General features: G+C 38.7%; 1 protein-coding gene across 2 annotated transcripts in view; it reads left to right on the plus strand.

The window, feature by feature from the left end:
• RALA (RAS like proto-oncogene A) overlaps nt 1-12,535 on the plus strand; it is a 70,684-nt gene that overhangs the window by 28,512 nt on the left and 29,637 nt on the right. Inside the window, exon 2 of one of the 2 annotated variants that reach the window (XM_024750658.1) lies at nt 10,494-10,568. The exons of the other annotated variant lie outside the window; for it this stretch is intronic. The gene's annotated coding sequence lies outside the window, so the exon portion shown is untranslated. The remainder of the gene's footprint in view (nt 1-10,493; nt 10,569-12,535) is intronic. 2 annotated transcript variants of the gene reach the window in all.

The raw sequence follows: 12,535 nt of genomic DNA on the forward strand, positions 1-12,535 counted from the left end.
TGTATATATAACCTCTGTGAGGCCACTACTGATTCTTGATGACAGCAAGAACCCAAAAAGGAAAGAAGGTGATTTATGAATGCTTTGTTGTTACAGAGAGTCTGTTGTAACAGGTCTCTTTGTCTTCATTCAGCACCTGTCACTGCGTAACCAAGACCACATTTTTGAACACCTGGCGTAACATAAAACTACTTGATCACACTGAAGTTAAACTGACTCCATTAGTTGAACGGCCCTCCAGTATGGTGGGTTGGTGGGTGTGGAGACTGACAAGTGGGTACCAGTTAGTAAGGAGAGCAAACATGCTCAGCCCATCCCTTGAACTGAACCCTGGATTTGGGGATAGAGCAAAACAGAGTGGGTAAGGGGTATTTGCTTCAAAAGTCATTGCTAGTACACTGATTTCACATCTGGTCTAACTACACTGGCACAGATACGTAGAATCTGCTGGATCATACCATCCTGGGTCAGTTCCAGTTTTAACTCTACCACAAGTTTCTGTTGAATTTCTGGCAAATGACTTAACTCTTCTCAAGCCCTTGTTTCCTCATCTGAAAAATAAGAGGGCTGGGTTATTATTAAGACTTCTGTGGTTCTTCAGTTGCATTATATTTACCTGACTTTAAAAAATATCTTGCGGTAAAACTTTTAGGTAAAAATGAAAGTAACTTGTTAAAATCGTATCACATGTAAAATTGGAAGAAACAGACTAGTATACCAAAGGATATTGTATTGGATGAGGTCTCCAGGAAAATCTCACTTTCTCTGGGGCCTGGACCTTCCAAATGTTCTCTCTTTGATCATGAAGTTGTCCTCTATATTAGCTGAAGCCTGTAACCTTAAATGATATTGAGATATTACAACTGTGCTTCTAACCACTGGTTTGAATTTAGGTGCGCATGTTTAATGTTTTAATTTTAGAGGTATGATTGGGGTGTTTAGTGATACAGTTTGAGAAGATTGGAGGTTTCCTCGTGCATGGGGCTGCTGCCCAGCCTACGATTCCTGACCATTCCTGGCGAGCCATGACTGTACTCAGAAAGCTCCTTAAAGAGAGAGCGCACTCCCTTTCTCTCCACCCCCACCCCCAACACCTCCCCCTCTCAGAGGAATAGGACTTGCGTTCTAATCCGTTTTCCTGCAGTTAAAGACTTGTTGGAAATTACTCAGAAGGGTGGTCCCTTCCTTGACCGCATAAATTGCTAAATGCGGAACTTGTTTTAAATTAACGTTCTCCAATCTCTTCTGCCACCATCAATCCATCTGTGACCCCCAGTGGTCTTTATCCCAAGCATAACAATAATTTGCCCTATGGCATCACCCCTGATTCAGCTCCTCCTCTTTCTCAGCTGCCTCTCTGTCCCCCTCACCTCCCCATACAGAGTCTAGGTTTATTTCTGCCCACCTGTTGCCTGGTGTTATCAGACTTTCAACAACAGGTATAAAGAACTTAGTGCCTGGTACAAAGTCATGCAGCATTCAGTAAGTGTTCGCTGTTTTTAATCCTTGGCCACTTTCTATTAGGTGAATCATATGAAATTGCTTTTTTTGTATGTAAAAAAGGAAATCTCATGTTGGCAGTTTGATATGGTTCAACTTTATAGATATACATACAGAGTGATGATTCCTAACCAGGATGCAATTAGGATTATCTAGGCAGCTTTTTACAAAATACATAGACACTGTCCCCGTCTTAGACCAGTGAATCGGAATTCCTGCTTAAAACCACCTGTGGAGAAGATCTTCCCTTCAGGTCATTTTTCTTTTACCGTAGAAGTTTTGTTTTGTTTTTAATACAGACTTGTATGTTTTCTGTGTAGTCCGTTGTCTGGTCATGAACTGAAACTTTAGTTTTATGACTCTACAAATTACTGTCATTTTTAACTTTAAGATATGATCAAATCTCATATTAAGATTTATCAGTACTCAATCTTGGGAAGAAAAATCTAGGTGCTACAAGATGTTTTCATGATTTTTACGGAATTCCAGTCTTTTTTTCCTCTCCTAGTTTGTAACTTCACATTATGTTTCACATAACTTAAACTTAGAATTTTGTACTTCTTAAATACACTTTTGCCTTTTCATGAAGAAGAGAATGAACAGTAGTAAGCTGGCTACAGTTCAGTATTAACTTACCATGACTCACAATGCAGCTTACCTACATGATTCATAATTTTAATGTAGCCGAGAGAAAATGGGAGCAGTTTCTTTGAACAGTAGCTATCTCCCTTTGCTGATGTTAACTTGTGTGTTGTGCTTTTATTATTAACCAGTGTTTTGAAATCTCTGGGTAAGTAGGTGCTAGATAAGCCCAAAATTATGAGCAGAATTTTTCGCTTCATTCATTGGCAGCCATGGACAAGAATATTAAAACCCAGAAAAGAGAATTCAGAGCTATTTTTCTTCCTCCCGCTATCACTGTCTCTCTAATTTGCATTCCCTACACATGAAATGCGCTTGCTTTAGTGGCATATATACTTTTTTAAAACACAGAGAAGTTTAGTGTGGCTCGTGTACAAGAATGGCTCTCAAATCTGTGAAGCATTTCATTAGAAGTACGTATATACACGAACAGCAGGCAGCCTCTGGTGTCTAACTTAGATTTTTATCAGGAGGGAGTATTGAATTTTTCTGATGCCTTTTTCTTTTCTCTTTTGTTGATTATATCGCTTTTCTCATTGGGCCTAATCATGTGATTGTATTATTTTATAACATTCTTTTTTTTTTTTTTTTGGGGTACGCGGGCCTCTCACTGCTGTGGCCTCTCCCGTTGCGGAGCACAGGCTCCGGACGCGCAGGCTCAGCGGCCATGGCTCATGGGCCCAGCCATTCCGCGGCATGTGGGATCTTCCCGGACCGGGGCACGAACCCGTGTCCCCTGCATCGGCAGGCGGACTCTCAACCACTGCGCCACCAGGGAAGCCCTATTTTATAGCATTCTTAATATTAAGTTATTACTGTATTCCTGGGATAAAACACATTTAACTCTAATGAATTATTCTTTTATTAAGAAGTAAGATTCAGGTGTTTGTATTTTATGAAATTTCTGTGTTCATAAATGCAATTATAATATGGCTTCTTTTGGTATGACTATTGCTCTTTCAGTACCACTGACTGTTTTTTTAACTTTTTATTTTATATTGGAGTATTGTTGATTAACAATGTTGTATTAGTTTCAGGTGATTCAGTTATACACATACACGTATCTATTCTTTTTTCAAATTCTTTTTTCAAATTCTTTTCCCATTTAGGGTGTTAGTTTCAGGTGATTCAGTTACACATATACATGTATCTATTCTTTTTTCTTATTTTTTCAAATTCTTTTCCCATTTAGGGTGTTATTACTTAAATAAAATGACTTGTGTAGCCTTTCTGTGCCACCCTTGAGAATTATCTTTTTATGTTTAAAAGAAATTGCGTCTAAAGCCATCTGTGCCCTAAGCCTTGTAAAAAAGCTCATTCTTAACCATTTTCTTCCATAGTGGTAGTAAAGTTTATGTGGTAAACACTTAGGATCTGGATTTTTTTAAATCCTGGCTCCACGTCAGCAGTGTGATTTGGGGCACCTTTTAAAAAGCTCTGTGTGGCTCAATTTTTTCACCTGTAAAATGTGGGTAATAGTTATAGAGAAGCCTTGAGAGTTTCATGAGATAATCAGTAGTTGAAAAAGTATCTCAATAAATGAAAATATTATTTATTTTCCTCCAATGTTTTTGTCCCATCTCCAGGTATTATGATTTTTTAAATCTCCTTTTTTCTCTTCTTTTCTGCTCTCCTCAGAATTTTTCTCCAGTTTCTTGAACCATATGACTGGTTGAATGCTTTGTATAAGTTAGTCCTAGAAGAAGATAAAAATTCAAAAATATTAACAGTGATTGATAGGACGACACAGGTGACTTTTCCCCTCTTCTCCTTACTCTCCACATTATATACGATGAGCACATGTTACTTTTAGGATCATGAAAACTTGTTGAGGGGGGAGGGAGCTCAAGTCCCATGCATGCGTGCATGTATGCTGCATGCATGCATGGCGTGGTGATCAACACTAACCGTAAGATTCGGACTATTCAGCAGCATTCAGCATAGCCCTTGGAAGTGAACCCTTGGTAAACAAGTTTGCAATGGAGAGTTTAATTGATAATATTCAAGTTGTCATTAAATGTAAGTTCAGATAATATATTCATTGTCAGAGGAGGTTTTTAATTTAAAATGATATTTTCTGTATATTTGCTATGCCATACTTAACAGTGAGCATCTTACAGTACATAACAGGTTAACCTGACTGGAGTGGTACGGGGTGCCATGCATAGCAAGTCACAATTTCAAAGGTTACTAGTTTATATTTTCTTTCTGGAGGAGCTCCTTGTTATTCCTTTAAAAAGAATTGGCTACCAAACGTAAGGTAGATAGCTAGTGGGAAGCAGCCGCCATAGCACAGGGATATCAGCTCGGTGCTTTGTGACCGCCTGTAGGGGTGGGATAGGGAAATTAGTGGGAGTGGGAGGGAGGGAGATGCAAGAGGGAAGAGATATGGAAACATATGTGTATGTATAACTGATTCACTTTGTTATAAAGCAGAAACTAACACACCATTGTAAAGCAATTATACCCCAATAAAGATGTTAAAAAAAAAAAAAAGGATTGGTTGTTCAGCCACAATTCCACAAAGTAGAAACTCAGCAGGTCGTCTGTGAAAGAGCTGTAGTAAAGCTTAATTGGTACAAAGGGAATTTTTCTTTGTTGCTGTGGAGTTAAACTTTAGCCTTAAATTCCTGGTTTGTTAAAGTGGTTTCAGTGCTTAATTTGCAGGGCCATGACTGATCAATATGTTCCCTTATAAATTGAGTTTTAGCTAACCAGTCCCAATGCTGTAAAGAAAACATTAAAGATAAATCATTTCAACCCTTCTCTATAGCAACGAACACTACTGGCTCTCCTTTCTCTTCTCTCCCACTTGTGCCTCACTCTTAACTCCTTTTTATGCCAGATATTGCCTAGTCCTAGCTGCTTCCTTATTTGTGATTCTTTGGTCACCCGTATCAGTGGGGACAGAAAAGAGTTGCCTGTCATTTCAGTAAACAAAAATTGCCATCCTGGTAGACAGTTGCCCACCATCAAGCTGTCAGCCGCTGTGGCCACCCCGACGGTGCGCCCTGAGAGGAATTCAGGGTGGAGAAAAACACGATACTGGCCCTAGATAGCTAAGGTGCATGTCTAAGGAATAATTTCAGTGAGCCCAGACTCTTGCATCTTCCCATACATAGAAAAGCACCAAAATCATTAACTTGAGATGTCTGGTTTTTGTGATTAGCAGTTGTTGTTGTTTTTTCCCCCCAGCAAAAACTCCTATATATCCTCCCTTGCCTCTTTGGAACAGTTCCTCAGAGCTAAGAGGCTGTCTCCTGGGCTGTCATCCTCAGGAAGGTCCCCAAATAAAACATAACATGCAACTTTAAGGTTGTGCATTTTCCTTCGGTTGACATCAGGAAACGGATTTATTCTCATAACTGGTACTGAATAAATTGTATTCTTTAAAACTCAGGCTGTTTTTTTAAATTGAAGTATAGTTGCTGTACAGTATTAAATAAGTTACAAGTATACAATGTAGTGATTCACAATTTCTAAAGGTCATACTCCATTTATAGTTATTCTAAAATACTATATTCCCTGTGTTGTACAATATGTCCTTATAGCTTACTTTATACCTAATACTTTTATCTCTTATTCCCCTACCCCTATATTACCCCTCCCCCTTCCCTCTCCCCACTGGTAACCACTACTTCTCTATATCTGTGAGTCTGCTTCTTTTTGTTATATTCACTAGTTCGTTGTTTTTGTTTTGTTTTGTTTTGTTTTTACAGTATTTATCTTTCTCTGTCTGACTTCACTTAGCATAATGCTCCCCACGTCGATCCATGTTGCTGCAATGGCAAGATTTCGTTCTTTTTTATGGTTGAGTAATATTCCAATGTGTGTGTAGGTTGCTTCTGTATCTTGGCGATTGTAAATAATGTTGCTATGAATATTGGGGTGCATGTATCTTTTCAAATTAGTATTTTGTTTTTATTTGGATATATACCCAGGAGTGGAATTGTTTGGTCATATGGTAGTTCTATTCTTAGTTTTTTTGAGAAACCTTTGTACTGTTTTCCATAGTAGCTGCACCAGTTTACATTCTCACCAACAAGGTACAAGGGTTTCCTTTTCTCCACATCCTCACTAACATTTATTTGTTGTCTTTCTTTTTTACATCTTTATTGGAGTATAATTGCTTTACAATGGTGTGTTAGTTTCTGCTTTATAACAAAGTGAATCAGTTATATATATACATATGTTCCCATATCTCTTCCCTCTTGCATCTCCCTCTCTCCCACAAGAGGGAAGAAACAGTCTCTTGCCTCTTCGGCAGCTCCAGACTTTTCCCCGGACTCCCTCCCTGCTAGCCGTGGCGCACTAACCCCCTGCAGGCAGTGTTCACGCCGCCAACCCCAGTTCTCTCCCTGCGCTCCGACCGAAGCCTGAGCCTCAGCTCCCAGCCCCGCCCGCCCCGGCGGGGGAGCAGACATGCCTCTCGGGCTGGTGAGTGCCGGTCGGCCCTGATCCTCTGTGCGGGAATCTCCCCGCTTTGCCCTCCGCACCCCTGTTGCTGTGCTCTCCTCCGCGGCTCCGAAGCTCCCCCCCTCCGCCACCCACAGTCTCCGCCCGCGAAGGGGCTTCCTAGTGTGTGGAAACCTTTCCTCCTTCACAGCTCCCTCCCACTGGTGCGGGTCCCATCCCTATCCTTTTGTCTCTGTTTATTTTTTCTTTTGCCCTACCCAGGTACGTGGGGAGTTTCTTGCCTTTGGGAGGTCTGAGGTCTTCTGCCAGCGTTCAGTAGGTGTTCTGTAGGAGTTGTTCCACGTGTAGATGTATTTCTGGTGTATCTGGGGAGGAGGGTGATCTCCGCGTCTTACTCTTCAGCCATCTTCCTCTCGTCCCTCTATTTGTTGTCTTTTTGATGATGGCCATTCTAACAGGTGTGAGGTGATGTCATTATGGTTTTGTTTTGCATTTCCTTGATGATTAGCAATGTGAAGCATCTTTTCATGTGCCTGTGCCTGGCCATCTGCATTTCATCTTTGGGAAAATGTCTATTCAGTTCTTCTCATTTTTTCAATTGGGTTGTTTGCTTTTTTTGATGTTGAGTTGTATGAGCTGTTTATATTGAGTTGTATGAGCTATTTATATATATTGGATATTAATCCCTTATCGGTCATATCATTTGCAAATATTTTCTGCTATTCAGTAGGTTGTCTTTTAATTTTGTCAATGGTTTCCTTTGCTGTGCAAAAAAGCTGAGGCTAATTTTAAAATTAGATCTCTTTAATAGAGATTTTCATAGTTTCTAAGTCTGAAATATTTTGGCATTCCAAATCAAGTCAGCTCTGGATTTTAACTCGTCTACAGGGAAAGCCAATAGACTAAATTAATGTGTCCTACTCCTCTGTAGCCCCGACTCCCTGTGAAATGACAGAGAGGAAAAAAACTTAGAGGCGGAAATTTGTAAATCCATAACTGAGAATGGGAACAGATGGGGTGACCATCAGCAAAGCAGACACTTCCAGGTTCCAGAAGACTGAAAACAGATGGCGTTGATGGCTGAACCAGGGTGGAGGAAGCCCCAGCCCAGCATACCCACGAGGGAAACTGCACGTGGCATCTATTTTTCCCCTTAGAGTCCTGAAGATACTCTAAGCTTGAGTCAGTAGCAACAGAGAACAGAAGAGATGATAGGACATGGTAGTAATTAAAGGAGGACATATCAAGAGCTCACTGGATATGCTGCCCTCACTCAGCCCATACAAAGATTACACTACATTGGTTACCATGCTAATTTTGGAAATCTACTTTCAAAACAACCTTGTTTTTAAACTCTCAGCCTGAGGAGGACTAGGCGTCCTAATGCAAGAGTTAGTGTTCCAGCGAGTACGCTCCTTATTTTGATATCTGGAGAGAGATCCTACCTTGTCAACCTGTTCCTTGCCCATGAACCCTGAAGTAAAGCCCATCCACTAAAATGCCAGTGAGCATAGTCTGTTACCTCTCCAGATCTGTCATGGGAAGTAGATCTACCCAACAACAGAAGAAACCTGCTACAGTGGACTGGGAAAGCAAGAGGAAAGAAAGCCTAGCCAATGGTGACATGAAAGTATAAAAAGTATAATATGAGATACTATTGCCAGATTAGTAAAGGATGTGAATTAACAATTCACAAAATAAATACATGGAAAAAATGGTCACCCTCATCATGTAATCAAAGACGTAGTTAGAAAAAATGAGATCTTTTCCCCAACATATAATTAGATTTTTTAAAAGAATGCCCATTGCTAATAGGAATGTCGTGAACAGTTGTATAGCACTTTTGAAAAGCATCGGACAATATGTCTAATACACCTTAAACAATCCGTTCATTCATTACAATTCCTTAAAATCTACCTCATGAAAAGCATTTTAAATATAGAAACAGATGGTTATCCATTTAGAATTTAGAAGAACTCCAAACAGCTATGATGTCTTTTATTACAAGAGTTGGTAAATAGACTGCTCTACATCTACAGGATGATTAAATTAAAATTAAATTAAAAAATAAAAATTGAAGCTATGACGTCAACAAAACAACATAGAAAGAGCATGACTTAAGTGGAAAGGGATGCAGGAGGCAGACTTGCGTGTTACAACTTAATACCGTCCTCCCCCACATCTCTCTTACTTTGTTGTAAGATCTCAAAGTCAGGGATTTTGACTTGCTCATCTGTGTACCCACCCTTTCCCCTCCCCCTCCCCCCCCAATGCCTAGCACAGTATCTGACTCTTAATAAATATATGTTGACTCAGAATATGGGCATAAGAAACAAACAAAGGAAATCCAAAAGCAGACCAAAAGATCAGGGAAGCCACTATACAAAGAGAGAGCTAACTTAAATGAAACGTGCATCCCAAAATGGGATTTAACAGATGTCTTCATGTAAACCAGAGGCCATACTTAGATTCTTTTAAAATATTTCATTTGCTAATGACTGTTTACTGTTAAACTTTTTGTCAGTATTTCTTCTAATATGTAGTTTGATATGTCTTATTCAGTTAATGAAATGCCCTGTTCATTTTTAAGTTGGATCATTCAGGCATGGGTTTTTTTTGTTTGTTTGTTTTTTATTTTATTTATTTTTGGCTGTGTTGGGTCTTCCTTGCGGTGCGCGGGCTTTTCGTTGCAGTGGCTTCTCTTGTTGCAGAGCATGGGGTCTAGGCACGTGGGCTCAGTAGTTGTGGCTCATGGGCTCTAGAGCGCAGGCTCAGTAGTTGTGGCTCGTGGGCTCTAGAGCGCAGGCTCAGTAGTTGTGGCGCATGGGCTTAGTTGCTCCGCGGCATGTTGGCTTTTCCCAGACCAGGGCTCGAACCCATGTCCCCTGCACTGGCAGGTGGATTCTTAACCACTGCGCCACCAAGGAAGCCCCAGGCATGGTTAATTCAATTATTTTTTTCTGGTTCTGCTTCTTAAATCAGCAGAGTTTTCACAGGCAATATCAGATTTATAAATATATCAATAAGAGAAACTCAAAATAACAGTATTTATACACCTAATTTATAGCTTGGATGCAGTAGACTCTAAAGCAGGTATAAATTACATAAATCATACTTTTTTAGTACTGTTAAATTCAGGCTTGAATATTACTTCATCCAATTTTGTAGCTGGTATGTTCAGTAAATAACATGTATTGAATTTTCAAATAGATACAAGACTCACATGGTTCAGAATTCAAAAGATTATTGTTATGTGTCTTGCCATAGTTAGCATAGGAATACAGAAGCAAAATGTATATTCTTTATAATTAATAATTATTAAATATTTTTCTAAAGTTGCTCCGCAGCATGTTGGCTTTTCCCAGACCAGGGCTCGAACCCATGTCCCCTGCACTGGCAGGTGGATTCTTAACCACTGCGCCACCAAGGAAGCCCCAGGCATGGTTAATTCAATTATTTTTTTCTGGTTCTGCTTCTTAAATCAGCAGAGTTTTCACAGGCAATATCAGATTTATAAATATATCAATAAGAGAAACTCAAAATAACAGTATTTATACACCTAATTTATAGCTTGGATGCAGTAGACTCTAAAGCAGGTATAAATTACATAAATCATACTTTTTTAGTACTGTTAAATTCAGGCTTGAATATTACTTCATCCAATTTTGTAGCTGGTATGTTCAGTAAATAACATGTATTGAATTTTCAAATAGATACAAGACTCACATGGTTCAGAATTCAAAAGATTATTGTTATGTGTCTTGCCATAGTTAGCATAGGAATACAGAAGCAAAATGTATATTCTTTATAATTAATAATTATTAAATATTTTTCTATATAATCTTTATTTTAAAAGCACATTTAGGAGTTCAAAGAAAAATGTTAAAATAGCTATAAATAGTAGTTTATCAGTCTTTTTATCTTCCACCTTTCAGGTTCCGCCCTGTTGCTTATTTCTCAACACTGCTGAAGTCAAGTCATAGTGTGGTAGCAGAACCTCTGTGACTGGGGTAAGAAAACTGCTTATACTTAGGCTATACTTAGATTCTTCTTTTAAAATATTTTGATCCATTAAAAAATCGGTGTAGATTTCCATCATTTCCTTGCACCAACTCTTTTCACCACCACCCGTCCTAAAAATGCTGCTTGTTCCTCTTCCTTTCCTAACCCATATCCACTCAAGCCAGGAAGTTGGGTACTTTGGCTTGAATTGTCCCTTCACCTCTCATATCTAATCTGTTCCCAGATTTGGTTGATGCTTTTTTCTTAATGTCTCAAATCCATCCCCATCTTCTCCCTAGTCACCATTGCTCTGTAACCTGCGGCTGCTCTTCCTGCCTTCTGAGTCATAATCTCTCACTTAAAAACTCCTGGTAATTCTCTTTGCTCTAAGGATAAAAAAATCTCAATTGCTGGCATGTAAACGTCTGTTTCTGGCCCTTTTTACTTCTTACACCTTCATCTCTCACCAACACCCCCAGGTTCACCTGGTCTGTTAAAATGCTTTGTCTTTCAAGTCTCAGTTTAGTCATGACTTCCTCCTGAGTTCTAGAAATGTTTTGCTAGTTTTAACTGTGGTGAGGGCTTTACTTTTGTGCTGCTGGTAATATCAATAATTTTGCACTGACTGGGGACTGCATATATGCTGCATATAAAGGTAGGGTCTGCTAAAAAGATGCCTGAATGTTTACATTACCCGTACTTACTATGTGTATTTAGACATCTTCCATGTGCTAAATTATTCATCTTAAACTTAGTTTTACAAACAAGCCGAGACCCAAAGAGGTAAAGTAATTTGAGCCTTCCCATGATTTTAAAAGTCTGTGCTTTGATGTCTGACAACATGTCTGGCAAGTCATATAAATAAATTTTATTATGCAGACCAGGCAAATTGTTAAGCCATCTTTAAGCAGCTTTCAACTATTGTACCCTTAAAACAGAACATTATTTTCTTTAGCTCAGTCTTTGTTATAATTTTGTGTTGTCCTTATTCAGTGAAGTCTGGGTAATTGGAAAATATTAAGTTATTACATTTTAGAAGTAAAACATTGCCTCGGGGACTTTCTGGCTTTGACTGTTCATCCTTTTGAGCTGATTGCATATCTTGAAATAAAGGAGGACCTTCTAAGAGTTCAGGATGTTAGTTACAAGTTATGTTTCACCTGGACTTCCTTCCATTTTCTATTTTTAATAATTAATAACTAAATAGTAAGGTTTTGTTTATAAATATTCAAATTACAGTAGCTTCTTCGTCATTTAAAATTTGTCAAAGATTAGGACCCCCAAAAGCATTGAAACATAAAAAAAAAAATTGATAAATTGCACTTCATCAAAATCAAAAGCTTCTACTCTTCACAAAACTTGTTAAGAAAATGGACAGATAAGCCACAGACTGGGGGAAAATATTTTCAAGGTATGTCTCTGATAAAGGATTTGATTCCAGAATACCTAAAGAACTCTTAAAACTCACTTTTAAAAACCCAATTTTTAAAAATGGGTAAAAGATTTGAACTCCAAGACACGTAGATGGTAAATGACCACACTAAAAGATGCCCAATGTGATTAGTCATTAGGAAAATGCAAATTAAAGCCACAGTGTAATACCACTACACATCCAGTAGACCGCTTAGCGTGAAAAGACTGTGGCTGTGACTGTACCAGGATGTGGAGCGACTGCTGATCGCATTCATTGTGGAAATACAGAAAGGTATGGCCACTTCGAAAGACATTTCAACACACACTTACTGTACAGTTTAGCAGTCTCACCCTTAGGTATTTACCCAAGAGAAATGGAAACATATATATATATATATATATAGAAAGACCAGTACACGACTCTTTATAGCTTCTTTATAAAATTGTAAAAATGGAAACACCCCAAATAAATGTGAATGGATAAACAAATTATGCTATTTCCAGACAACGGAATACTAGTGAACAGTAAAAAAAAAAAAAAAAAAAAAAAAAAAAACGGGCC

This window comes from Neophocaena asiaeorientalis, unplaced genomic scaffold (assembly GCF_003031525.2).
Source record: "Neophocaena asiaeorientalis asiaeorientalis breed wild unplaced genomic scaffold, Neophocaena_asiaeorientalis_V1.1 scaffold60, whole genome shotgun sequence".
Taxonomy (NCBI): Eukaryota; Metazoa; Chordata; class Mammalia; order Artiodactyla; family Phocoenidae; genus Neophocaena; species Neophocaena asiaeorientalis.